Below are 26,485 nucleotides of genomic sequence, written 5' to 3' on the forward strand. Positions count from 1 at the left end.
CTATGCATGGATTAGAGCTCACGATGACAAGTGAGGTAGTCATTTATTCCATACATGCTTGTCTTCAAATTTGAAGACTGGAGCGGGGAAAGGGATATATGCTGTTATTAGTTCCACGAAATATTTCAGGAAGTCCACGTGATTCAAAAATCTCGGGCGATTTTTTTTTTAAATCTGGTTATATATATATAAACCCGATTTTCATAACATTATCTTAATAACTTCTAAGTTTAATAAGTTCAAGCAGTAAAGCTACTTCCAAAATATTTTTTTTTTTTATAATTACGCTATTGCACATACAGCAAATTAAAACTGGTGGTTCCATAAACAGAGAAACGTCTATTTAATTTAATTAGCAAGCGCGTTCAATTACAAAAGTAAATGCAAGAATTACGTTCATGGCTACGAAGAAGAGATAATCAATAACCGTATCTTCTCTGTACAAGCTGCAATGAATGTTAATAATCTAAAACGAAATGTTTGCTTTTTACTCAGAAATGAAACCATCGTATGGAAACACCTTTAACAGTGACTGCCATCAAGGAAGATCATTAATATTATCTTCGCAGCTTAAACTCTTGTATATCTTAAAATAGAAGCCGGTTTCCGATGGATTTTAACGTACTACTAGTATGGATTGTTACGATAGACCCATACGTTCAGAATTCGTTTTTCCTGGTTGATATTTGGGACGGAGTTCTTGTTATAAAAAACTGAAAGGGCGCACCCAGTTCCTTCACTTAATGGAGTAGCGATTTCCAATTCATTAAATGGTTAACTCCAAATACACCTTGAAAGAGGCAGCAAAGTTTATATACATGCGGATCGATAACCGCTGTTCCTACATGCTTGAAATCAGTTAGTAGAACGGTTGGTTGGACTGCCTGTTGGAACTTTCTTCGTCGCTCCAAATATTTCACCAACGAACAAATCACAACTCGTCCAACCATTGCTGTTCTCGCATTTTACGCGCTGCACCTAACACCTCATTAAAAATTCTTGACTTAGTGCAAAGGCGAGTAATTAGGTTGATTAATGATCCGCCCCTCACCAATTCCCCAACCCTCCTCATGAAGTATTTCCCATGAACAAACAGACCGTCGTTCTAAAGGGGGGGGGGGGGATACTAATATATTCCTTCTCTCTTAACCGCTGTTCCACAGTACTAATGGAATAGAGACTAACTGCTCACGTGCGAGTATAAAATTGGCATTAAAAAATAAAATAAAATAAAACCATTGCTCTTTTTTCACACAGACATTCAGTGTCTGTTCTTGCATTTTTCTACTGACGAGCAGTGATCATATTTCAACATTTTCTACGGTCACTGTTCAGAATTAGCCTCACTAATTCTCCCGATCTCCTTTTATCTGTCAAAATTTAATATATTTAAATTTGTCATCTCTTCGTTCATTCCTCTACCGCTGTTTTTTGGCCTCGTATTTTTCCAAAGAGATTGCATGCACATCTTCCAATCTAAGTCAACAAAAATCCTGTGATTACCATAATAATAAAGAGAATAAAGACAAATCGAAAGGCCTTAATTAAAATAGTAGCATAGAAAATGCAGACCGAAATAGTGACTACTAATACTGAGAAATGCCAAAATGTACAAAAATTGTTTTATATGTGAAACTTACCGAACTTAAGGGTAACTTTTTTAATGCTATTAAAATTAAAAATCGCCCTGATAAATATTTTCAAGTTCAGATATTCACGATATTCAGAAATTACAGCATTTTTTTTTTTTTTTTAAATACGTGATGGAATTCGTGTGTGCATAGCACGAAATGCGGTGTACTTTAAAGGTAATCGCGAAATTACAGGCGATTTTTCATTTATAGATATTTCTTAAGGCAATCTCGCTACGTTATCTGTCCCTTGTTTATACATACATGAATATGTAGTAAATCTTCCACACCATCACGGACGACAACTAATCACAGGAGATGACATGGTCGGGTAAAATTCTTTCTTTGGCCATCCTTATTATGAAACTTAAAATATAAATAAATTCTTATTCTGTGTGTGTGTGTTATTTAATCAACAAAGGGTGCCATGATAGATATCCATATAACAAACACAACCACGTAAATATGCATGGCAATTATGAAGAATCGTTCGAATTTTAGCCGACTTCATTGTAAAATGCGAAGTATAAAAGGTTAAGGAAAAACAATTTTATCATATAAACTACACTTCAACCATCATTACTGATAGAAATGTAATGTTAATAGGCTTAAGCACCTAAACATGGAACACTCTTACAAGCAAAGAGTGCCGTCCATAATCACAGTGTGCCCCTAGTCATAAAAAGGGCACTGCTCTGAAAATCGCCTTACAGCAAACAAGTTCATTCTCATTCAGACTGCTATTATTTCTGTTTTTGAGCATAAACGAAGGCAAATTTCTGGAATGTAAGCGTGCATGAGACCAATTCTTCAGAATCGTAACGTAATGTTGCTAAGGAAAAATTGTCCATGTGTGGCAAAACTCCAGAGGAATTTTAAGGAAAGGAAATCTAATTAATAAGGGTTATATTATTACAATCAAACAAGAACAATTTCTTGGATTTATGTATTAACGAAACTAAAAAGAGTTCATAACGAAATTAAACATTACTGGAAAAAAAAAAAAAAAAGAACGGAATGGCAAAATAAAATATAAACGTGGCATATAAAAATTTATTTATTTTTAATAGATAAAAGCAAATAAGAAATTGTGACATATGAAGGTGCAAAATTAACGTATGATATTAAAAATTGTTTCCTATGATGACCAGGTGATAAGGGGACGATTATTAATATCTTCATCTTCTACCAGCAAATTATCACGAAAGGTCACTGTACACTCCTTTAACCATCCACGTCTATCAAACTTCTATACAGAAAATGAAGCGAAAATACTAATGAAGGTAAATTGTCACTAAGACTAAGAAACCTCCTAATGAATCCCATTATTAAAACTGAATTATCAATGCCACGTATTCAACTTAATATCCAAATTTGAAAAGCTTTCTATCCAGGTCTTCTTTGAAGAAGACTCGAAGAAAGTGTTTTTTGTGCTAGTTTACTTACTGAACAGTTGATCTGATAATTATAAAAATTATTGATAAACTCTGTAGAAAAATTTTTCGCTTGATTCTTTATCCAAGCGCAAATAAAGTTTGTTCGGTATCTTCACAACTAGTCTATTTGTATAGAGAGGCAGTTGACCACAATGCAAAAATATTATGGAAAGGCTCATTATCCAGACTGATGTCGACATTTATCGAGAGCTCATCAGTGGGAGCTAGACCTTCCTGTGTCCAGCTCCTACTGATGAGGCTTAAATAAAGGGAGAAATCGGTAATGGGTACGGACTATTTCCATAATAGAATCTGAGGAAAATGATGTGAAATCAAGTCTAATATTCAAGAAGACCAGTCGTGAAGATACCTTACGGATAAACTTTGCTTAGGCAAAAGATATATTGATACTTCATAAAGAATCAAGATGGAGTTGAGTTTTCAAGTCATTTACTGGCTTCAATAATTTCATTTTCGTTATTCTTTTTATTTCTCGTGGAATGAGTTAAAATTATGAATAAAACAAGTTGTCAATTTGTAAAATTTTATTTGAAAAAAAAAAATTAATGTTCCTTTAGATCATTCCCATTGCTTGCAAGATTATGTAAAGATTTGATGATCTCTGGCCTATTTTATCAACAGCAAGGGAATGAATTTTCTGAGTGTATGCATTTTAATGCTGCCGCTATAAAAGTCCACCGACTTCATTAACAAACACAGAGGGACCAAATTTTTACAACTTAATTTTCTGGTTTTTCTTTCGTCTGGGTGGGGAGGAACTGTTCCATATCTCACCGTTAATTTTCTGGCTTGGGTGGCTGAATAGACAGCTCTGCTTTGCAACCAATAGAGAGATTGATTAGATTTGAATCCTGCTATAGCATGGTTATGAAATTCTTCAAGTTGTTCTATAAAGGATTTTCATTATCTGGTGCAAGAACACTACCTTGTTTACTGGAGGTTGGTCGAGGAGGATTTCCAGATTATCTAACCTTAGCGCATCCATAGTATTAGTTTCCAACCTTTGGCGGGCATGATCATAAAATTATTGTTGTAACTTTGATATACTGTACTACATTATGTTAACTCCTGTTTCAATATCTGATTTTTAACTTTCCCATCTAGTTAAAAAAAGTCAGGTTTGGTTCTTCAAGATAAACTGTCTCAAAGAAAGGGTTCAGGATTGCAACCTAAATTCTGAAATGCAAACACATAATCTTATAATAAAGAAATATTCTACACTCAACTATTTTAAATTAAAAAAATATCAGACCTTTGTCTTTTCTCTCGATGCATACATTTTTGCATTCAACGATCTCTCTCCAGCCTTCTTGTATAATAATACCTACAAGATACCCGATTTTTAATTATTCTGCAATTTTGTGCAGTGACCACATGATTTCACTTGGGGGGGGGGACGAGGGAACTCAGTATTATGCGTCTTGCAGGGAGGAAACACCCTGGCTGGTTAACTTTCCTTTAGATGAAATGCCATTATAAAAGTTTCTCATAACCTAAATAGAATTTAAAGCTAAGTTTTTCAAACTAAGGCGCAAATATCACACCTTTCTCATTACCATGTTACGGCAAAACATAAATCACAGATCCGTAGAATCTTGACACACCTAAATACCAAAACATTTCATTCTAATAGCATCCTGCCAACTTACTCAAACCAATTCCCTTGAATTACGTCATATACTGTCACTTTTTTTCTATCTTAAGGCTCAGAAGTTAACTTATAACTTAGAAGCTAATCCTTAAAAAAAAATCCTCACATCAAACTGTCCAATTGCGCACTTTCTTTCTAAAACCGCAAAGAAATCCGCGTAAATCTCTATACTAAACCAGAAACCTATCACCTAATTAATAAACACCATTTCTATATATTCTTTCTTCATTTTTAATTAATTGGAAGTTTCTATGTATGTTATCCATCTCTGGACATGTTCAACAGAAAGGTTTGGAGGAAATGAAGCTATTAACTATCATATCGCCAAATCATCAGATCCAACCTGGCATAAGGAAACATAAGATGAAAACTTCTTAAAAAATTGCTATCCAATGATCTCTTTCAAGCCTCTTCACCTGAGTGACTAGCTTCGTCTTCTTCCACTTTGTTCTCAAGGTGAATAGTTTTGCTGTGCGATCGCAGATGCGAGACCCCTCGACGATTCTGCGCATGGCAGAAGGCGAATCCATTCCGATAATAGGGTAATCAATGCGTTTCGTGGGATGAGTGTTTATTGATTATTATTATTATTATACGTCGGAAAATTAGCATTTCTTTTATGAAAATTCTAGTTTTTAAAGTGGTAACTATTTTGCTTGTACAACAGATGGAAACTTTTACGTATAAAGAACGTAAAAGTTCGTGATTTCGCGTGTTGGTAACGAATTCGTACATCGCCCTATTCCTTTCTTCCCCTTTAACATGAATTGACTCTTCCTTGTACATTGCCAGCCAAGGGACTCGCATCTGTGGTCGGACAGTACCTTTTTAAAATTCGTATTATACCAACACACGTCCTGAAATCTATTGTTTTTAAGTACAGTAAAACCTCGAAGTTACGCGGTAGGCGGGACCAACAAAAAGCGCGTAAGTCGAATTCGCGTAACTCGGGGTATACTTTTGCATGTAATTTATATATACAAACATACAATTGGGACCAAAGGTTTACAAAAACACCTATATTTTTTTAAGAAATATAATCATAATTGTAGTACATAAAAAAAGAGTTATTTCGATGTCGATGGTTTCATAAAATCTAGATTTTATGAAACCATAGATTATAAATTTCATAGATTCGTCTGACGGCATGATGTCTTTTTCTTGTCACGCAAAATTTCTTCATAGCAAGCTAATGATTTTTTCATTCCTTGCCTTGTGGTTACAATTCGTTCCTCGTTAGAATCTATGTCCTCCAAAATCTGCAAACCTTTCTTTTATGATTGTTCTTACTGTGGATTCCTGTAGATCGAACTTCTTTGCTAGCTCACAAATTTTCATTCCGCCTTCAAAATCCTTAATAATGTTGAGTTTTGTTTCCAAAGTCAATGTTTTTCTTTTCTTGCTAGCTGTAGAAGAACCGGACTTGCTTCTTTTGGATGACATTATTATTTTTTGTGATAAATTTTTTATCAAGAACATAACATTAAACAATCGCAAGGTTTCTAGACTATAAGAATCGTCTATGAATGCAGACCATGCGAAACACGTCAGTGCTTGTTCACAGCATGTGCGACACTGGCGAATTCGGCCGGCGCCTGAAAGATACGACTAGTGGCGAGGCGTGAAGCGGGACAGGAATACGTACATATAAGAAACCGCGTAACTCCGGATTCGCGTAAGTCGGGGTATGACTGTATTGTGGTTCTAATTGGGATTTTCAAATAAAAGTCTTAGTTTTTTAGGAATTAAAATCTTAATTTTCCTGTTTTGCTTGATCATCTGCAAAAAATACTGTATTAATACAGAAATTCTAAGATTCAGTTGACTAAAATCCATCGATTACAAGTTATTTTTTCCAGAAGAATCAGAGCAAAATCTGAAATGATCTTCATTCGTTGGTAGATACTTCAGATTTTGAATAGCATATAAAAGGTGTTTAGAATATCCTTAATTTCATACTTCCCCCTGCTCTAATAATGTGGCTACACATCTTTACATACATTACTAGCGCAAAAGTAACCAAATCTGTTTTGTTCTTTTGATAACAGCATGTAAAACAATCAATTTAAATAATCTATTATTGCACTAAATTTTATATGCACTGTTCAAAGACTTTTTCAGATTTTCCCAGAAATTCATTCTCCTTCTTTTGAATATAGAAATAATTCTAGCTTTAAGTCAATTATTTGCAGCTATATAATTTTTCTGAGTTTTACGAAAAAATTTGCAACTTTTGATGTATATAGACTGCCTCAATTACGATAAAGGGCCAAGAGGTTTTTTTTTTTGGACTCGCCAATAGTTCTTCGGCATGAAACTCTTAGATTTCGATCTCCGAGTTTCGTATCCGGCTTTAAAATAATGTGGGATTTATAACTTAGATTGCCTCAATATTTAATAAGGTGTGGCTTATTTCATTACGTCTGTCACATTATGGTTTCTTGAAGTTTCCAGTACAGTTTTGAGTTCTTCATCCACACACCAATTTAGTCCACGATTCTTCTAAGTAGGTTGTTGGAACTTCTAGAGTAAACAAACGTGTGTGTGCGCTCCACATGTTCTTAATATTTAAGTAAAAATGTAGAAAATGAGTTTCGTTTACGTCGAATTAAAGTTGACTTCAACAGCTTAACAGACTCCATAATCCTATAATAACTGATGTACTACACTAACTACAGGATCTACTTAGGATTTCCACATGTACAGAATTATGACTTGATTCCTATTTAGGAGACTGTGTCTGTAGATCTGATTTACTGACATGACATACCAAGAAATTTTGTTCTAAATAAGGTAATGAAGCTGCAAACCAGTCCATATAATGATAGACAGGATGCAAAATATACAGTTAGATCTGATTTCTCGTCCCTTGCGAATCGTGTCATAAGCTGCAAACCAGTCCATATAATGATAGACAGGATGAAAAATATACAGTTAGATCTGATTTCTCGTCCCTTGTGAATCGTGTCATAAGGTACGGTAATCTCTCTCTCTCTCTCATAGATAGCTTGAGTCAGTTTATCGTATGTACAGTAAATTTCATAAATACTTGGATATTTTTGAAAAGGATTAGTATCTTTCAGGGATGTTAGAACGATCATTTATGGACTGAACCTCCTAACTTTAGCATTTCGTTCTTATAATTTTTTTTTTTTTTCGTACAACGGCCGTGAGCCCCTTTCACGGGGAGGTACGGCATCATCTAACCCCCCCCCCCATTTTTATCCGGGATCAGGACCAGCACAACTGATGAATCAGACCTATGGCTGGAGGGACCGTCTTTAGTATTCCTGACTGTAATCCGTGTGTGTTGACGGGGCCGGTTTGCCTGTTCTGGGGGGGGGGGAGAACCCCCACCTCCGTATGAGACTAGCTAACTCACCTTTCAAAAGAGACCAGATAGAGGTTCCTCACGTCACTGACGGGAATCGAACCCAGGTCTTTCCGACCAAAAGGCTTCGTCTATATCGACTGAGCTACGAAGGCTCCTGTTCTTTTAATTAAGCACTGGGTTTGGGTTGTTGGAAATTATAGTTGAAGCAATTAAAGTTATGAGGCAAGTGTATTATGTGCTTTTTAGGAGAAAAAACTTGCTACTTCCACATGAAAACTAATCTCTCTCTCTCTCTCTAACATGAATCCCATTCACGAACTGCTCCTATTGTTGTCTGAAATTATGGCTGAAGCAACTAAAGCAATGAATCCAATGTATTGTCTACAAATTGTGTATTCTTGGGCAAGATGGGAACTCTGATACCTCCATAAGAAACTGGATAATGCATATTATGCTGAAAAGATCTTATAAAGGTTCTTTGTGTCCTAGACAGGATTCAACCTCAGGTCTTTCCAACCAAAAGACATCACTGATACTGACAGAGCTACAGTGGCTTTCCTATGAAAGGCTATTAGTTTATAATACATCTGTATTAGTATAATGGTGGGCTAAAGATTAAATAATTTGGAAACCCTGCTCTAGAGATCATATATGGTAATTTTCCCAGCCACTTTATATCTCCTATAAGTAGGATTGTGGTTTCACACCATGTGATGAAATTCATCTACCACCTCAAGATATTCATAATGCATCCATGCCCATGTTGTGATTTAAATCCACAGCCTGCTGGTTGGAGAATAAGTGCAGTTGAAAAGCTATAATACAGATTTCTTGTATTCTTGATGAGATTTCAGTCCACGTGTTTCCCACTGCAGGGCAAATGTTCCTTAGAACATCTGCAAAAATTTTAAAGGGCAGAATATAATTTTCACCAATTTCTTCATAACTATATGCTTTTGGATATTTTTATGGAATATTCCTATTTCAACAACTATTTGTTTTAAGGAAATTACAATGTGGACTAGAATTAATTACAATAAATTTAATTTTTATTGCAAAGTCAAAATCACGTTACAATATATGTCTACACTACACTGGGTAAATTAGGCTGAAGCACGGCAACCAAAAGTAAGATTAAAGCCCTAAGTAGTGCTCCCTAGTGTGTTAAAATATGGAGGATAAGTGCTTCCCAAATTTGGGACAATTTTTTTTTAAAAAACAAATACAGTTATCAATAGTCAATGTATAAGCCTTACCCGCAATCCTACTTCAAACATATGGCATAAACCTACTAAAATTATATTTCACAATTTCTAGATGGTGACTACCTAAAATAAAAAAAAAAAACTTTGTGTTCTTTTAATTTGCATTTCAGATACTGAAAAGCATGCAAGAACAACATTGAGTCTGTTCACTTTTCAGGATTTATTTCACAATGACATTAAATGCTATATATAATAGCACTAAATACAATACACATCCACCTATCCCAGTCTTCCACAACTAAAACGCAATTTGTCAAAATCAGAAGCCTCTTAAAAATGCAAATATATAATGGTAATAAGCACATTATCTTTTTAATTTACCATCAAAACATTAAACTGTTTAAATTAGTGAATGAATGAATTGTCTACTCTTATTTAATCTTTAGGAAAAAGTGCAAATATATTTTAATTTACTAGCAATCCAACAGAACGTGTGTACAGTATATATATATATATATATATATATACAGGGTGTTCGGGATAAATTTGACAGTTTCGTAAGGAAAAAGAAAATCTTCTTTGTATCTATTAAATTTAATGAATTGACAAAAAAACATTACAGGCAGAGTTAATTACAATACTATCAACAAGATTTACTCAAAATAACCACCATTAGCATCGATCACAGCTTCAATTCTGCTTCGGAACCTCGAACAAGCTGATGCTACAGTCTCCCTGGGAAGGGCCGCAAAAACTGTTTTAATTTTATCCATTAACTGGGCTTTTGTATTACTGGAAGTGCGATTGGTGTCTTTTTCAACTGCGCCCCATACAAAATAATCCATGGGGTTAAGGTCTGGGGAGTTTGGAGGCCAAACATTTGGACTGGTGAAGTCGTAGAAATTTTCAGACAACCATTTTTGACTTTTCCCAGAGGTGTGGCAAGGGGCCGAATCCTGCTGCCATACATACGGCCTACCATTGGCTACCCTTGTTATCCAGGGCTTGACTACAGTTAGCAACTCCACGAACAAAGCCCGAATTCCAATGCCATGGTTCTTCAACACCTGTTCCTGCAGATTTGCGAGGAATTCTGCTGTACGAACGCAATCAGATCGTCTGCTAGGGATCTTTCTTCTTGCTACATCCTCGTAGTCACCATTGCAAGTCTCTAGTTCATGCCTGATTGTTTTTACTGTATTCAGGGAGCATTGGGCAGCAGTCGTAATATCCTTATTTTGATGGCGGGCACGAATCATCATGATACAAGTTATTCTCTTCCATGATTCAGGTGGGTTCCAGCTATCCATCCTTTCTGACATCTTGTATATGAATGAAGAAGGGTCCAAACTTTTAAATGAAGAGAAGTGTGTGTTAATACATGTAACTTACGGAAAAATATAATTAATTATAAATATGTCAAATTTATCCCGAACACCCTGTATATATATATGTGTGTGTGTAATTCATTTTTTAACTTGGGGATACTGTATATTAGGGTTACCAAGTAATTTTATAAGCTTGGTTATTTAACTCCTAATCCCAAGTATGCAAACAATTAAGTTTGCGCCTTCAGACTTGAACTTTGTTTCAGGCACAAACTTAATTGTTTGCATACTTGGGATTAGGAGTTAAATAACCAAGCTTATAAAATTACTTGGTAACCCTAATATATATATATATATATATATATATCAATCTTTTAAAATCCTATTACTCCCATATTTAATAGCATTTAGTTGTCAGTTAAAGTGATCAGATATGCAAAAATTTATATCACTATGAATAATTTAACTTGTTAATAATGAGATTATAAATGATTTGAAAGATGTTCCATTCACATTATATTTTCTGTAATTATTCAGATTTTTATTGTAAATTTAGTTTTATTATTCATTTTATTTTGACATATCCACTTAGGTTTGTAATTACATTTGGTGCTTGTGTACCTTCTGTTTTCACTGATATATGCATTTTTTCTTTTCTTTTTTTTTGGGGGGGATATGATCATACCTCCCCCCAAACAGTGAAAATATAACTTGTTTAAAAACCTAAGTGTCCTCCTCACTCATCACTGATACAATCCAAATGTCAGAGTTACATTTGCATTATCTTATCTAATAAACAACATACTGCTACTTATATGTGTGGCTGTGCATCAAGTCCATTCGATGTTATTGACTGTTAGTGTTAACAGCTATTTTTAAATTAGCAGCAAGCTCTGATATTTCTCAAATCCTAATGAATGATTTCTATATTTCATATGGCTTGTTCCAACTGTCATGTCATCACACATACATCCACTGATTCATACCATTCTCTTTTCCTCTATTAGACACAAAGATGACATTTTCTTCACCTGTCTTAATACCCCACCATTCCAAAGATTTCACATCGGACACTCATGTTGGATGTGAAGTCTTTAATATCTCTATTACTCTGAAAATCAGGCAGCCAAAATGTCTCCTGTTGAAGACGTGGAACTATTACAGTAAAAATATAACTTCTTTAAAAACTAAGTGTCCTCCTCATCACTGATGCAATCCAAATAATTTTCAGAATACATTCCCAAAATTTGGGAATGTATTCTGAATATTGCATATCACCGCGCTAGGCCGCACGAAGGAAGTCTTGGTTTCGAGTCTAGTCGGCGACTAGAGGAAATTTTTCTAAGCCTTTTTTCGACCGGTTCCCGAGTTAGTCGATCTCTGGCACGGGCAAGCAGGTTTTTCCTCCCGGAAACTCGGGTTTTTCGTCCTGTAAATTCAAGAAAATCGACCGTAGAACCCACATTATTTCAGACATTAAATATATTGTGTTAGGGTTAGAGACCACGAGATGGCGGCACATTTGAGCCGCCTCTCTTCACTGCGCACCGCTTAATTAGTGATAGCCTTGGGCCATCTGTCTCTGATTGGGTACCAGTGGAGATTGAACTGCCCACTCAGTCTCCAAAAGTTAGATAGGGCTAAATGGCCTCGCCTACTCCCGTATATACGGGAATAAAAAGGCGTTAGCTGATTTTTTTTTTGATTCCCAAAATTTAAGCCTTTTTTTTTCATCACCTCAAGTCTCTTCTCTCTTTACCAACCCTGAAATATAACACTCTTTGTCTTCCCAATTATAAAATCACAACATTAAAATGGATATGAAGGTATTTGCAGATAATGCAAAGGTGAGGAGAGCTATAATAACAGTTTCACTTCTCATAGCTCTCCCTAGCTTTGTATGATCTGCAAATTCCTTCATATCCATTTTATTTCTCTAAAGCCAAGCCCTGTTGTATCATTACCACTCACCTTCCTCTTCTAAGACATTGCTTCCCTATTATATATAACTTGTTGATGCTTATCAGATAGCCAGTCTTCTATCCAACTTACTAATCTATTATCTATCCTTTCTACTTAGCATTTTTGAATCTGAGCTATTTTTTTCTGGGAATTCCCAGGACTATATTATTTTGCTCATTAAAATTTTTTTTTTAAATAATGAAGTGCTAACACATTTTTATTAAGTGCATCAACAATTGCATGATGGATGCAGAAATTTGGATGTGAAAGCTCGGTTGAAAATTTACTATGGCTTAAGCCATAGTAAATTTTCAACCGAATATATTTTATTTCCAATACTGGTTCACTCATCCAAAGTAAGACTAAAATGGCTATCCAATTCTGCCAATTCATTAATTTTTTTAAAAAATTTGCTTACCACCCCATCCAACAGAAGTCTAAAATAACTAATAGCTGAAGATTGGAACTATCAAAAGGAGTATTAATGGAAAGGTAATAGAACTGATAAACATACCACACTTGGACATAATTGGCATTACCAAGAGAAAGAAGACAAAAGTAGATGAGATCTTATTACATATTAAGTGTAGAATGTTATATACAGGTAAAAATGATGAAGAAAAGGAAGGAGTAGTGATAGAATTCAACACCAAACATGAAGGTAAACTTCTTGAATGGAAAAAAGTTTCAAGTAGAGTTATGTGGGCAAATTCAAAATGAGGAAATGGGCAATGAAACTTATTTGTGATTACGGTCTCATAGAAGGTTCTCCTAAAGAAGAATATGGATATGGACTAGTCATTACTATTGCCATGTTCCATCACAAAGATGTGCACGCACAAGTTCATGCAGAGAGAAGAACGCAAGAAATAAGAAACGTTTTATTGTTGTAAGTGATATCTTTGTGCTGGTTCAAGATAAAAAAGTGAACAGAGGATTTGAAATTGGAAATGACCATCATTTAGTTTCAAGTAGGATAAAACTGAACATCACATTGACAAGAACAATATGTAAGAATGTTTTAAAAAGAATTAAAGTCGAGCAGCTTTTACAGTTAAACTGTAGGCTCAATTATACAAATATTATTGAAATAAAATGAAACAATCTGAAAACAAGAAACAAACCTTGGAGTCTCAGTGGCAAACTTTGAAGAAAACATTAACTGATTCAGCTCAGGAGGTTATGTACAAGGATATAAAAATAAGAACACCATGGTAGACAAGATGTTAAAGAAGCAGTCCTGTAAAAGAAAAACGCATACCAAAAGTTACTAGAAAAAAAGTCAGTAGATGCCTAAAAGAATACAGAGCAAAACATACGAGTTAAGCTACGTGTAAAAGAAGATAAACAAAAGTCATTATTATTATGACCTTGCCTTGAACTCACTCACCGTCATACCACCCACAACAGACTCTGGCAGCTTATTCCACCCATTTACCACTCTAAAAGTAAAGAGCCCAGCTCTAACACCCTTGCCCAGCTTCCATAGATGTCCCCTAGTTCTCTCACCACCAGTCCTGATCTCAAAAATATCCTCTGAATTAATCCTATAGAAACCCTTCAGCAATTTGAATGTCTCAATCATATCACCTCTTTTCCGCCTATCAACCAATTTCTGCAACCCACAAATCTTCAACCTGTTCTCATAAGGTTCATTCCATAGACCTGCTATCATCTTGGTCACTCGCCTCTGGATCCTCTCCACCTCCTCCCCATCAAGAAGAAACCCAGGTGACCAAATCTGGGCACAGTAGTCGAGATGAGGTCTTATCAAGGCTCAGGACAGAGGAACAATAACTTGCTTGTCAAAGTATTTTTCAACAACCAAGTGAGTTGATGAGCTGATTTAGCCACTTTTGCAATGTGCCCTCTAAACTTCATCTTCCTGTCCACCAACACTCCCAAGTCCCTGGCCTCATCAATCTCTTGGAGTACAGTTCCATCAATGTGGTATACTGCTGCTAATCTTTTCACCCCAATATGCATAACCTTACATTTTGTCACATTAAATTGACATCCATTCTCCTTAGCCCAGAACTCCAATCTATCCAAACCATCCTGCAAGATTTTGACATCTGCATTCACTATTGCCCTAACCAACTTTGCATCATCAGCGAACAAATGAACTGTTCCTCTTAGATCCTTCCCTATATCGTTAATGAATAAAATAACAAGCAGTGGTCCATGAACAGAACCCTGTGGCACACCACTAGTCACAGGCCGCTTTTTTGGACTCTACTCCTGAATAAACTCTGATATCTCTCCATCAACAACCCACCTATCCCTCTCACCAACTCTATATCCATTCCCATATGTTGCAGTTTACGGATTAGAATTCCATGTGGTATCCTGTCAAATGCCTTAGCCAGGTCCAGCAGTATCACTGTAAACCCATTTCCCTTATCCAGTTCAGCCGTCACTGTGTTATAAAATTTGAGCAAGTTACTGAGGCATGATCTACTGCTTCACAAAGCCATGCTGTCCCCCGTACAGTATCTCATTTTCATCAATCCATTCCTGTATTTTTTCCTTGACTACTTTCTCCAAGATCTTGACAACGACTCCTGATTGGTCGGTAATTTGCAACAATAGACTTGGATCCTCCTTTATGCAGTGGAACTATTTTCCCCTCTTTCCACATCTTCGGGACTAAACCAGACCGAAGACTCAAATTAAACAACATGGTCAAGGGCACTGATAATTCTTTAGCCGCTTCACGTAAGACCCGTGCCGGTATACCATCCAATCCCACAGATGTATTCACATTAAGGTTCTGTAATAGACTATTCACCTCCACTTCATTCATCACAATTCCCATATAAACTAATGGTTCCTTCATTTTTTTTAATGTCACCACCTGGATGATATACTCTTGCAAAGTGCTCGCTCAGTAATTCCACTATATCGACTGATTCAGTGACCTCCTTACCATCGGCATTCCTTAAAATCATTCTGCCGTGTACAGTTTTTTTTTTTTTTGCTTGCAGCATATTGAAAGAAGTGTTTGGGATTCTCTTTAGCTGGCATAGCTAGTTTCCTTTCATAATCCGCTTTTTGCTTTTTTTACCACACTCGTTACCTTTCTGGCCTGCGCTTTATACCGTTTGTGTGCCTGCAGGTCACCTTTCTCTTTAAATTCCCCCCCACAGTTGTTTCTTTTTTTGCAGCTCAAGCTTAATGGTGTTATTCATTCATTTAATCCCTACTTGTTTTACTATTCAGACCCTGGGTATACAATCAGCCATAACCGCCTGTAAATGCTCCTTGACCACTTCCCATGCTCTCAACATCCAGCCCTTGCAGTTTTACATGCCATGGCATTGAACAAAGCAATCTCCTAAGCTTGTCATACTTGCCAGCACGGCAATTCCACATATACCCTGTTTTAATCGAAAATTCCACACCTTTAGCCACCTCCCAGGTGATACCTTATCATCACTCTCACACGAATAGGTGGCAACATGGTCATATTCATTACAGTCAAATTCTCAGATGCTATTACCAGGTCAAGCACTCTCAAACCCCTAGTATTTTCAATTACATGCTGTCTCAGATAGTTATCCCTTAATAATTGACTAAAATCCATTTCCTTCCTCACGTGTCCTCTCTTCCTTCCAATCAATGTTACCATAGTTGAAATCCCCCATAATAATTACCCTCCTTCCACTCATTTCATCAATTTGCCTGTGCAAATTGATGAAATGAGTGGAAGGAGGGTAATTATTATATATATGCATACTATCTCCACCATCTGGTCTATAGCAGCACCCAACTGTACATTTGTTTCGTTAGTCTCAATCTCACACCAAATAGCCTCAAATGAGCTCTTTTCACTATTCTGCAATACAACTTCAATTCTCCTTGGCTGCAGTTCATCAGCTATCATCAATAACACTCCTCCCCCCATTTTATTCTCTCTGTCTCTCCTAAACACACACTATAACCTACACATTCTATCCCACTAACTATATCATCTTCTATCAGCCATGGTTCACTAATGCCAATAACCTGTGGCCAGGAAAAGCTAACCGAGGTCAAAAATTCTTGTTCCTAATACTCCTGGCATTAGTATACATGAAATGCAGAGGTGCCTTTGTCCCACCCCTATCTTGATGCATTATTCTAACTATCCCATTCCGATTTCTTGTCCTTAGTACTGGCTCGAGTACATTATATACATTCTTATGCTCAACTGTCTCGCTGATGTCCACATATCCACCTTCCTTGGTAGTTCTAGTTTCCCTGGTTCTGCACATCCAATTTCACTTCATTCAGCAACACTTTCTCCAGTTTCCGCACACCAAATCCATTCAAATGCAGGCCATCCATCTTGTATAAATCCTTTCGTCCATCAAACTCATTCCACACCACACCATCTGCATAACTTGCACATAAAGTCATTTGCAATTATGGCCCTCCTTCTAAACTCCTCTCTTTCGTACCGTGGCAACAGACTCACCATCCTAACTCTGTCACTCTTTTCTTTCACTACCTTTAACAATACTTTCAAGTCCTCTCTCATAAAAAATTTATCTCCTTTCAATTCATTCGTACCCGCTACAACTATCAATTCTTTCATCCTCTGTTTTTGCCTTCTAATACTCTCACTTACATCCTTAAATTTTGCAACCGGTAAGTATGATTTAGTTAAGCTCACATCTATCAAACCTCTTAATAACGAGTCACCAGACAACACTCTTTCCTTCATTTCTGAAACTCTCCCACTCTTAAAGTTATTTTCCCCTTTCAAACTCTTGTTTATTTCTGTTAGCCGAAGCACTCTGGAAAGAGTTTTGTAGGTGCTCCAACTGCCGCTGTGCACTGTGAGTTACTCTGCATAACCTAGCAATCTCATTCCTTACAAATAATTCCTCATTTTTTTCATCGTTTAAACCATTTTCTCTCTCTGTATAGTTACTTTCACTCTCTCCTCTCTCTTTGATCACCGCTCTCATTGCCATTTTGTACAACATCACAATTAATAATAATAATAATAATTATCATCAACAAACCTTCATGGAATCAAGAAACTCACCATGGGAGATAAAACTTTCATATGCACAGCTCATCATACCTTGACGCAAACACATTCACTGCTCCTGCACTCACCACACTCCCAAGCAATGCATTCCAATCACCCACCCTGAAAAATATCTACTCCTCACCCCCACCTTATACAGCTTACAGATATGGCCTCTAGTTCTCCCCGTCTCTTGATATTCTATGAAAAATCTCATCAACACTAATCTGGTAATTATCCGTTACCAACTTATATATCTCAATCACGTCTTCCCTCTTCCTTCTATCCACTAGGCCCTGTAATTTGCATTTTCTCAACTGTCTCTGAACCCTCTAAAACATCTCATCATCCTTTTGAAAACCAGGCAACAAATCTGTCCACTGTAATCCATGTGGCCTGATCAAGGCCTTGTACAATGGAATTAAAACATCCTTACTTCTACACATCAGTGTTCTCTGCATCATTCCCATAATCTGCTGTGTTGTTCTCACAATTCAACAAAATGTCCATAAAATTTCAAGTCCCTATCCACCATCACCTACCATATCTTTCTCTCCTTCATGCTCTCTAAAATATTCCCACCAATTCTATACTCTGTATCCCATCTGGTCCTCCCAAATTTTAAAACCCTACACTTTGCTACATTAAACTGATTAAGCTCTCTACACACTCGCTCAGTCAGACAGCATACACATATTTAGGTCCACTTTCAAAGCTACATCTGCTCTACTTCTCATAACTCATCTCAACTTTGCACCATCTGCAAACAACCGAATGTCATCATTTAAGCCCTTTTCAATGTCATCACCCTTGGGGACACCACTAATGATTTTCCTCTTCTGGGATATCATTCCCCCATACACAATCTCCTGATATACCTATCAGATAGCCAATCTCCAATTCAATGCATAATCTAAATCTACTATCCAACCCCTCATCTGTTCCAATTTAACTACTAGTTTGTCATGTGGCAATCTATCAAAAGCCTTTGCAAAATCTAAATATACTACTCTTGTCCAATGTATTCATCATCTTGTTATAATAAGTAAGCAGATTGCTAAAACATGAGAAGACTATGGTAAGAATATAGAAAATAAATATTAGGAAGTAGTACAAATGCTCTAGAAGGTACTGAAAAAGTTTAGAAATAGAATAATGTGCTGTAAAAGGAATCAAACAGGATAAAGATGACAGGAAAACTGAGTATAAAGATATCTTAGATGTCTGGAGTAATTATTTTGAAAGACCATTAAACAAAATAATTGGTGACAGAACATTAGTGGAAAATTTGCATGCAAACAGGAGTAAGTATCAATACTTGAGGTAGAAAAAGCCATCAAAATCTTTAAATGTGGAAAGGCAGCTGAAATAGATGATATTCGACCAGAAATGTATAAATATAGAGGAATAAAAGTTTTGCAGTGGCTACACTGCATAGTTCACTGTAGGACAGAAGGTCAAATTCCAGATGATTGGAGTAGAGTTCTCCCAGTTCCCATTTATAAAAAAAGAGAGAAAAAAAATTGAATGTGAGAATTATCGATGAATTTTTCTATGAAGTGTTTCAGGTAAGATTTATGCAAGCATACTTTAAAAGACGTTAAGAAAAATTATGGAATAGAAACTTGGAGAAGAACAAGCTAGGTTTTCAGACTAAACAGAGGCAGTCAAGATCAGTTTTACTTTTACAATAAATAGTTGAGAATTCATGAGAATAAGACAACGACCTGATATTAGCACTGGTGATATCAAACTTAGCTCTTTGCTTTATGCAGATGTACTCCTAAACACATCCAGTACAAGTCTTCAGGATTCTCTAAGTAAACTGCATAACAGTGGTGACCAATTTAGCATGAAAAACCAGCAATAAAAAAAACCAAAAACTTAAGCTGCTTTGTCAATGGAGAACCCATAGAGAAAGAGAAATATTTCGGCTATTTAGGCACAAATTTACATAAATTTGTAAATAGACAACAGAATAAGTAAAGTTGGTATGGCAGGAAGCCAGATGGATAAATTTATATGGGAAAAAAAAAAAAAGCCCAAAACAGCAAACTAGCAATATATAAGACAATGTTCAAACCAGTCTTAAGTTATGAACTAGAGAATTGGGTTAGAAATAAAGCATAGAATACCACATAAGACTATTCTTCAAAAAATTTGGAGCCTGAACAGATGCCATCTATGACAGAATCATATAAAAAATGAAGATACTAGAAATAAACCTAACATTGTTATTAAAGAATGTGAGCAGAGCTAATCTAAGGTGGTATGGCCACTTAAATAAAATGGATGAGGAAATATTAGCAAAACAATTCACTGATGCCAGGGAAGAGACCAAGCGGGAGACCAAGGTCTAGCTGGATTGATTCAGTCAGAAGTGCCTTAAAAAAAGATTAGATATGACAATATTGGAGGTGCTGACAAGTAGCAGACTAATTTGGAGGAAAATTGTTGATAGGAGATTAATAATAATAATGTAAACTTAATCATATAGCACTGCTTTGGTGGTCAGTCTAGATACAATGCACTTAATTTTGTTTTACAAAAGTTTAAAATTAACTGAACAGTCGTTATTCTTCTGAGCTACCTAAAGGTTCTGTATTTTCCTCGGCCCTTGTTTTAATGTGTGATTCATACATACATGCATTCTAAATGTCTTATCATTTCACTAGTGTTCAATTATTCTTATATGAAATCTGCTTTGAGCAATAACTGCACTGGTGCTTCCTTATTTTTACATTTCTTAAAGTGTTTCAAACTTTGGATTGCTTTGTTTTCATTTTGAAGTTAAAGTGCAAATATTGAAATTATAATTACACAGGCATAGAGCCGAAAATCTTTAATTTGCCATATAAAATAGAAGATATTATAGATCCATTCATATTTCATAGTCAAATAAAAAAAGAAACTTTAAAAGTTTCAAAATTGAGGTGAACGTTTATGTGAATACAAACTTTGGCATCAGAGTTGCCTGGGTTTGCATCACTCCAAAGACAAAAGCTCTGGCGAGGAGCCTGTATGTTTTACTTTTATTAATTTTTAAATTAGGTTTCACTGGTCTGACAACTGTTTTGAACCATTAGTTCTCATCAAAGATCGGGCAGAAACCTAGAGCAAAAACCCTCTTTAGAACAGCAGCAATTGTATGGCAGAAATAAATTGAAGCCTTTCAGTAACTATTTATGCACTTACTGATAGTTCACTTATGATGAATTTAACTTTCTGATATAGGACTACTATGATATTGAGAAGATTTTTACACTCTCTGCCTTATTGCTGATGAGAACTAGTAGTTTGAAACAGCTGTCAGGCCAGTGACACCAATTTCAAGTATTAATAAAAGGCAAACATGCAAGATGTGCCAGGTAGAGCTGATGTTTTTTTAAGTAGGGCAAACCAAGGCAACTCGAATGTGAAAGATTATATTCTCAAACGTTTTCTGGTCATTTTCGAAACTTTTTAATTTTCTTTGTATATCTGATTATAAAATATGGATGTATCCATAATATCCTTCATTTTTATATATTAAAATGACAAAATTAGTCATTTTAATTAGTAAAAATCAAAATTATAAAATAATTTGTATCTTGCTGACACGCTACCAAATTAATAATAATAATTTCACCATAAATTACAGCATAAAAAGTGTGTTGGGTGCTGGTAGTGATATATATATTTTTTTTAAACTAATGAACTACCTGGGAAGAGGAGTAATTCTGTGAATGACCTGACTCGGAGCAGCTAAGTGCAATGACATAGCCATGTCTATTACATGTGGCTATTTCATTACACTTGATTTATAACATATTATTCATATAATGATATTATACTTCATGAAAATATAAATCTGTGTATAAAATACGAATAACATTTATTCAAGTCACTGAACAGGTTCATTATTTCAATAATAAAATTTTAATCATCATCTATAATCTATATGATATACTCATTTTACTAAAATTATAATAAATAAGATACTTTTCTGTTGCAGATTTGTAAATTTAGATTTATGAAAGGTCTTAAATCTTCAGGTTTTTTTCCTGGGACACGAGAAAAGAAAGATTAGAAAATGTCCTGGGAATTTCATTCTAGGAATTCCCATAACAAAACGCTAATTTGTGACATGGCCATATGTTAAAGGCATTTGCAAAATCCAGGATATAAAGCTACAATAACACATCGTGATTTATGTGCAGTTGTGCATCCTGTCCATCCTATGTTATTATGCTAAAATTTACCTTCTAAATGAGAGGGAGGGGTAAAAATTATATATTTAATTTAATCCTTTATCCAAGTGTAAGCAAAGGGAGTGGCATATTACTGTATATATCTCTCCCTCTCATCAGTTCTGTTGTAATACATAAATAAGTTGATAAAATATATCCTGCCATTAATAAATGAAAGCTTTTTTATTAAAGCTTCTGCTGATTCCAATGTAATGTGTCTCCTGAAAATGCCCTCCCCCCCCCAATAAAAAATGAAATGAAATCTTGCAAATGATGAAAATCTTATTTCCACATTTTTTTCTTCTTTTTGATAAGCAGAACAAGCTAAAAGTATAATTTACACAATATCTATCATGTTTCAAACACAAACAACAGCCAATTAAAGAACCACATTGTCTTCCTATGATTCATTTTTCATGTTATATTTCTTTGTTATTAGGGATATGATCTATTAGTATTTTTTGAGATCAGTCAACTTATATAATATTTTCATGAAAGATATACAGTTGGTTCAAATTTTAATGCATCAGTGTTCTAACTATAGAATCATCAATTTTCCACTTTTCACTGTATTATTACATGGGCACCTCAACAGAGTCTGAAGATTCATAGCAGGAAATACTGACTAGCCATAATATCTACTATAATTTTGATATTCTATCTAATAGAATATCAAAACACAACTGACGCTGGCAACTGTTTCCATTCATTCATCACTCTCTGTGCAAAAGTTTTTGTAAACAATCATACTAAGTTCTTTTCATTCTATATATAAATGTTCTTTAAAAAAAAAAAAAAATTAAAAAAAATCTAGATCTGTCAAATTAGGTGAGCTTACTTCCCAAATGATAGTTCTGGTTAGATTAGGTGTGTTCCCTTATTTAATATATTTTCAATTTTGCTGGCTTAATTGACCAAGTGAAGGAGATTGTTTCCACCCTGCAACCACTAGGTCATAGGTCTGAATCCTGTTGTAGACGGAATGTATGTGAATGACAAATTTCATTGCCTGAGTGCATGACTGCTCACTGGAGGCCTGAAAAATGTAATACATTTAGTCTCTACAGCAGGATTTTCAGGTTCTACCATAGGATGCTCCCAACTTTGCAACAATTCAGTTTAGGAAATTGCTGTCTTACTGCAGTTGCCCCCGTCATCTGTAAATGATGTTATTTGTAAAGTGCCTGGGAGCAACAACAGCACAATTATGACATGATAGGCCATATAAATTCACAGAGTTAGACCACAGAGTGATGAGGTGTGTGTGTGGCATGAAAAAAATCGCCTGTCTTTGATTGAAACAATCACTATTGAGTTCCAAAATGAAACTGCAAGCAACACTACAACTATTTGTCAGGAGCTGAAAAACATGAGTATCCATGGCCTCACACAAGTCTAACATCAGCAAGAGCAACGCTACATGTCCAGGTGGAGTTGTAAAGCTTGCTATCAGGGAGTAGAAGTATAAACAGATTCTCTAGTGTGATGAATCATACTTCACCACCTGGAAGTATGACAGAGGAGTTTGGGTTTAGCAGATGCCAGGAGAATGCTACCTACTTGAATGTGTGTACCAACTATGAAGCTGGGGTGGAGGAGATCATGGTCTGGGACTTTTTCCCATGGTTTGGGCTGGGCCTCCTAGTTCTAATGATGAGGAATCTTAACAATGCAGCCTATAATGACATTGTAGACAGTTCAGTGCTTTCAACTTTATGATAACAGTTTGCTGAAGGCTCTTTCCTGTATTGAATCCCTGTGGAATGAAATGGAATGCTATTCTATAAGAATGGAAGAGAATTACCACAGCAACGTGCCAAAATCCAATAAAAGCCTTCCCAAAAGATTGAAGGCTGTTATAGCAGTAAAGAGTGGACCAACTCCATATTACTGTCTTTCATGTGAGAGTTGGAATGAGTGGGCATCCAGATATTTTTGATCATATGGTGATCAGACCATCATCTACACTTTAACTGTGTAAAGCATAGATGATGATTTCAGGAGTAGATGTGTGAGTGCACAAGAAAGGATTAAGATAGTCAAGGATGTGAAGGTGATTTAGATCAGTGCTTCCCAAACTTCTGGATGTCAGGGCCCTCTTTGCAAAAATTAAAATATTTCACGCCCCCCCCCCCTCGAAAAAAAATCGTAATAGAGATATATTATAATATTTATTGTATTTATATTCAATACAAAACATACATAGCGAATATTGCAAAAATCAAATGCATATATTACATTTTTTGCCTCTTACCGTTTGGTTCTGAAGACGATGCGGGCTGTTCTGGTAAAATATGAAATACTGTCCTCTTTTTTTTTTAGTCTGTTTCTGCTTCTTCTGATTGTACGCGGGATTTTTTATTTTTTATCAACCACTTATCCATCTCAGGGTTAAATTTTTTAACGTAGAATAGATCAAATAATATCACCACTTACCAATACTGGCACACCACAGACTGATAACATGAAATTAGTGAATATTACCTGAATAAGGGAATCCCCCAGACCAGGAACATTTTTCACTTTTGTGACTTTTCTCCTTTTACGGTAATTAAGCCTAACGTGAAACAGACAGCAAAGGCAGTCTGTTTATTAAAACGTGCATATGATTGGTGCGGTATTAACAAAAGATAAAAGCATAACTGACAATTGAGTTGAAATGCTAACTCTCTTCAACCGAATTCCATATGTGAAACTGCCATAACATTCATTATATATATATATATATATATATATATATATTACTTAGTTTTAACACTTTTACGAATTTTAACACGTTCGGTTGAATTTTATTGCTGCCTTGGGAAATCGAACTCACATACATCTAATTAATAACAATAGTTTTTAGTTAGATACTGTGTTTGCCCATGCAACATATGGTTTTGTTTCAGTCTATACAGCAGTTTCTGTATAAGGGGACATGTGATTCATTAATTAGTGTGTTTTTATCCAGTTGTCTCTAATTGCACTATTTGTTGAGAAATATATTACACAGACTCCTCCTTATTCACTGGCATAATAAAAGTACTTATTTTTATTGCCTCTGCAGTATAGTGGCTCTTAGGGAGGGTGTGTTGTTTACCACTGCAAGCGAGTTACTATCTCCCCACATGAACTTGTTTAAGCTTTTTTTCATGTGTGAAGTATATGCGAAACTTTTATTGGTAACAGAAAACTAGCTCCGATGACAGTGATAATATAAAACGAGTTTTGATATGTATATAAAGTCAGTGTCAACAGTCTCTGATTACGAACGGCGCGTGATGAAAGGGACAGAAGATTTGGAACTTCCCTGGAGAGCATTCGAAGTAAATACAATTAACCACTGCTTTGAAATGAAACATATGAATAAGCAATATTTACTAATATTCGTTAAGCGCCGAAATACGCAGGAAGCAAAGTTTGTGAACCAACACCAATGTGTGAATTTTTCCATTAAAATATAAAAAATAAAAAAAAAAAGAAATAATAAAAGTTAAATACGTTTCTTTTAAAATAAAAAAAAATCTACTTAGTCTTAAAACATTTTAAATTTGTTTTCATTATTTCACGGCCCCCAAGGGGGCCGGGGCCCACAGTTTGGGAAGCGCTGATTTAGATGATCTGGGGAGGGGTTAATATCAGTGATGATAGATAGGAATGGGCATAGGGAAGTGTGGAGTAGTCATATATGAGAAGCGGGGTTAGTGGGACTTGTTATAGAAACAGAAATGAGCCAGCTGTGTATGTTTAGAAATGCTAGAAGTACTCAAAACAAGGAGAATGAAACTGTAGTGTTGATCGAGTTCATATGCCCAAAAATTGTTGGTATAAGTGAGACATGGTTGAATGAGGATAACATTCTGACAGGAATAGAGATAGAGGGATATGTGGTTTTTCGTGAAGATAGACAAAGCAAAAAAGGGAGGAGGAGGAGGAGTGTTATTGATGATGTCACAGGAGTTTGGCCCATCTAGGGTGGAGATGCAAGGAGCAAACACTGACAGTGGTTCTGAAACAGTATGGTGTGGAGTTGGACAGGATGAAATATTTAGTAGGGTGTTGCTATAGACCTGGTAATGAGGAAGGCAGTTTCTTATTAGCCAGACCAGTTTTCTGGTCTGGCTAATAAGAAAAGGATGATTATTATGGATGATTTCAACTATATAGTATCAGGAAACAAAAAGAATGAATTTGAGATTTTAAGGGCTGACTATTTCAAGCAGTATGTAACATGTAACAGAGGACATATGGATTGAGTATTTGAATTTGATTATCTCATCAAAAGGCATTGTTGTAAATGAAGTGTCACATTTTCCTCCAGTTGGTGAAAGTGACCATGAAGTGATCCCATGGATGGTGGCCAACCATATTTGGACTTTTGTGAGAAAGGGTTATATGTAAAACTATAGGGCAGGTGATTATGGCAAACTCAGGAGGTGGCTTGCAATGATATCATTGCATGGTAAAAAAATCAGTGCTGCTTGGCCCCTACTCAGGAAGTATCTGGCAGAGGCAATGACTGAGTGTATTCCAATGGTCAGGATATTTAATAAGGTAAGTGTAAAATGGATGACTAAAGGGTGAAGCCTGCAATCTGGTAGAAAAGGTGTTGTGGGGGCAGCACAAGATGAGTGGAGATAATCAGTTAAATGAGGAGTAAAAGAGCAAGCAAGGAAAGTGACTTAG

The 26,485-nt window shown here is 35.7% G+C and overlaps 1 protein-coding gene and 1 long non-coding RNA gene across 4 annotated transcripts in view; one reads left to right on the top strand and one right to left on the bottom strand.

The window, feature by feature from the left end:
- The window catches only part of LOC150100047 (uncharacterized), a 196,276-nt gene extending 174,228 nt beyond the window's left edge, over positions 1 to 22,048 (top strand). Inside the window, exon 3 of the long non-coding RNA XR_016549236.1 lies at positions 21,583 to 22,048. This is a non-coding gene — a long non-coding RNA (uncharacterized LOC150100047). The remainder of the gene's footprint in view (positions 1 to 21,582) is intronic.
- homer (protein) overlaps positions 1 to 26,485 on the bottom strand; it is a 450,806-nt gene that overhangs the window by 392,800 nt on the left and 31,521 nt on the right. The gene's annotated exons all lie outside the window — the stretch shown is intronic.

The sequence above is a fragment of the Typopeltis vanoorti genome, chromosome 13 (genome assembly GCF_054136105.1).
Source record: "Typopeltis vanoorti isolate ZY-2024b chromosome 13, IOZ_Tvanoo_1.0, whole genome shotgun sequence".
NCBI classification, from domain to species: Eukaryota; Metazoa; Arthropoda; class Arachnida; order Uropygi; family Thelyphonidae; genus Typopeltis; species Typopeltis vanoorti.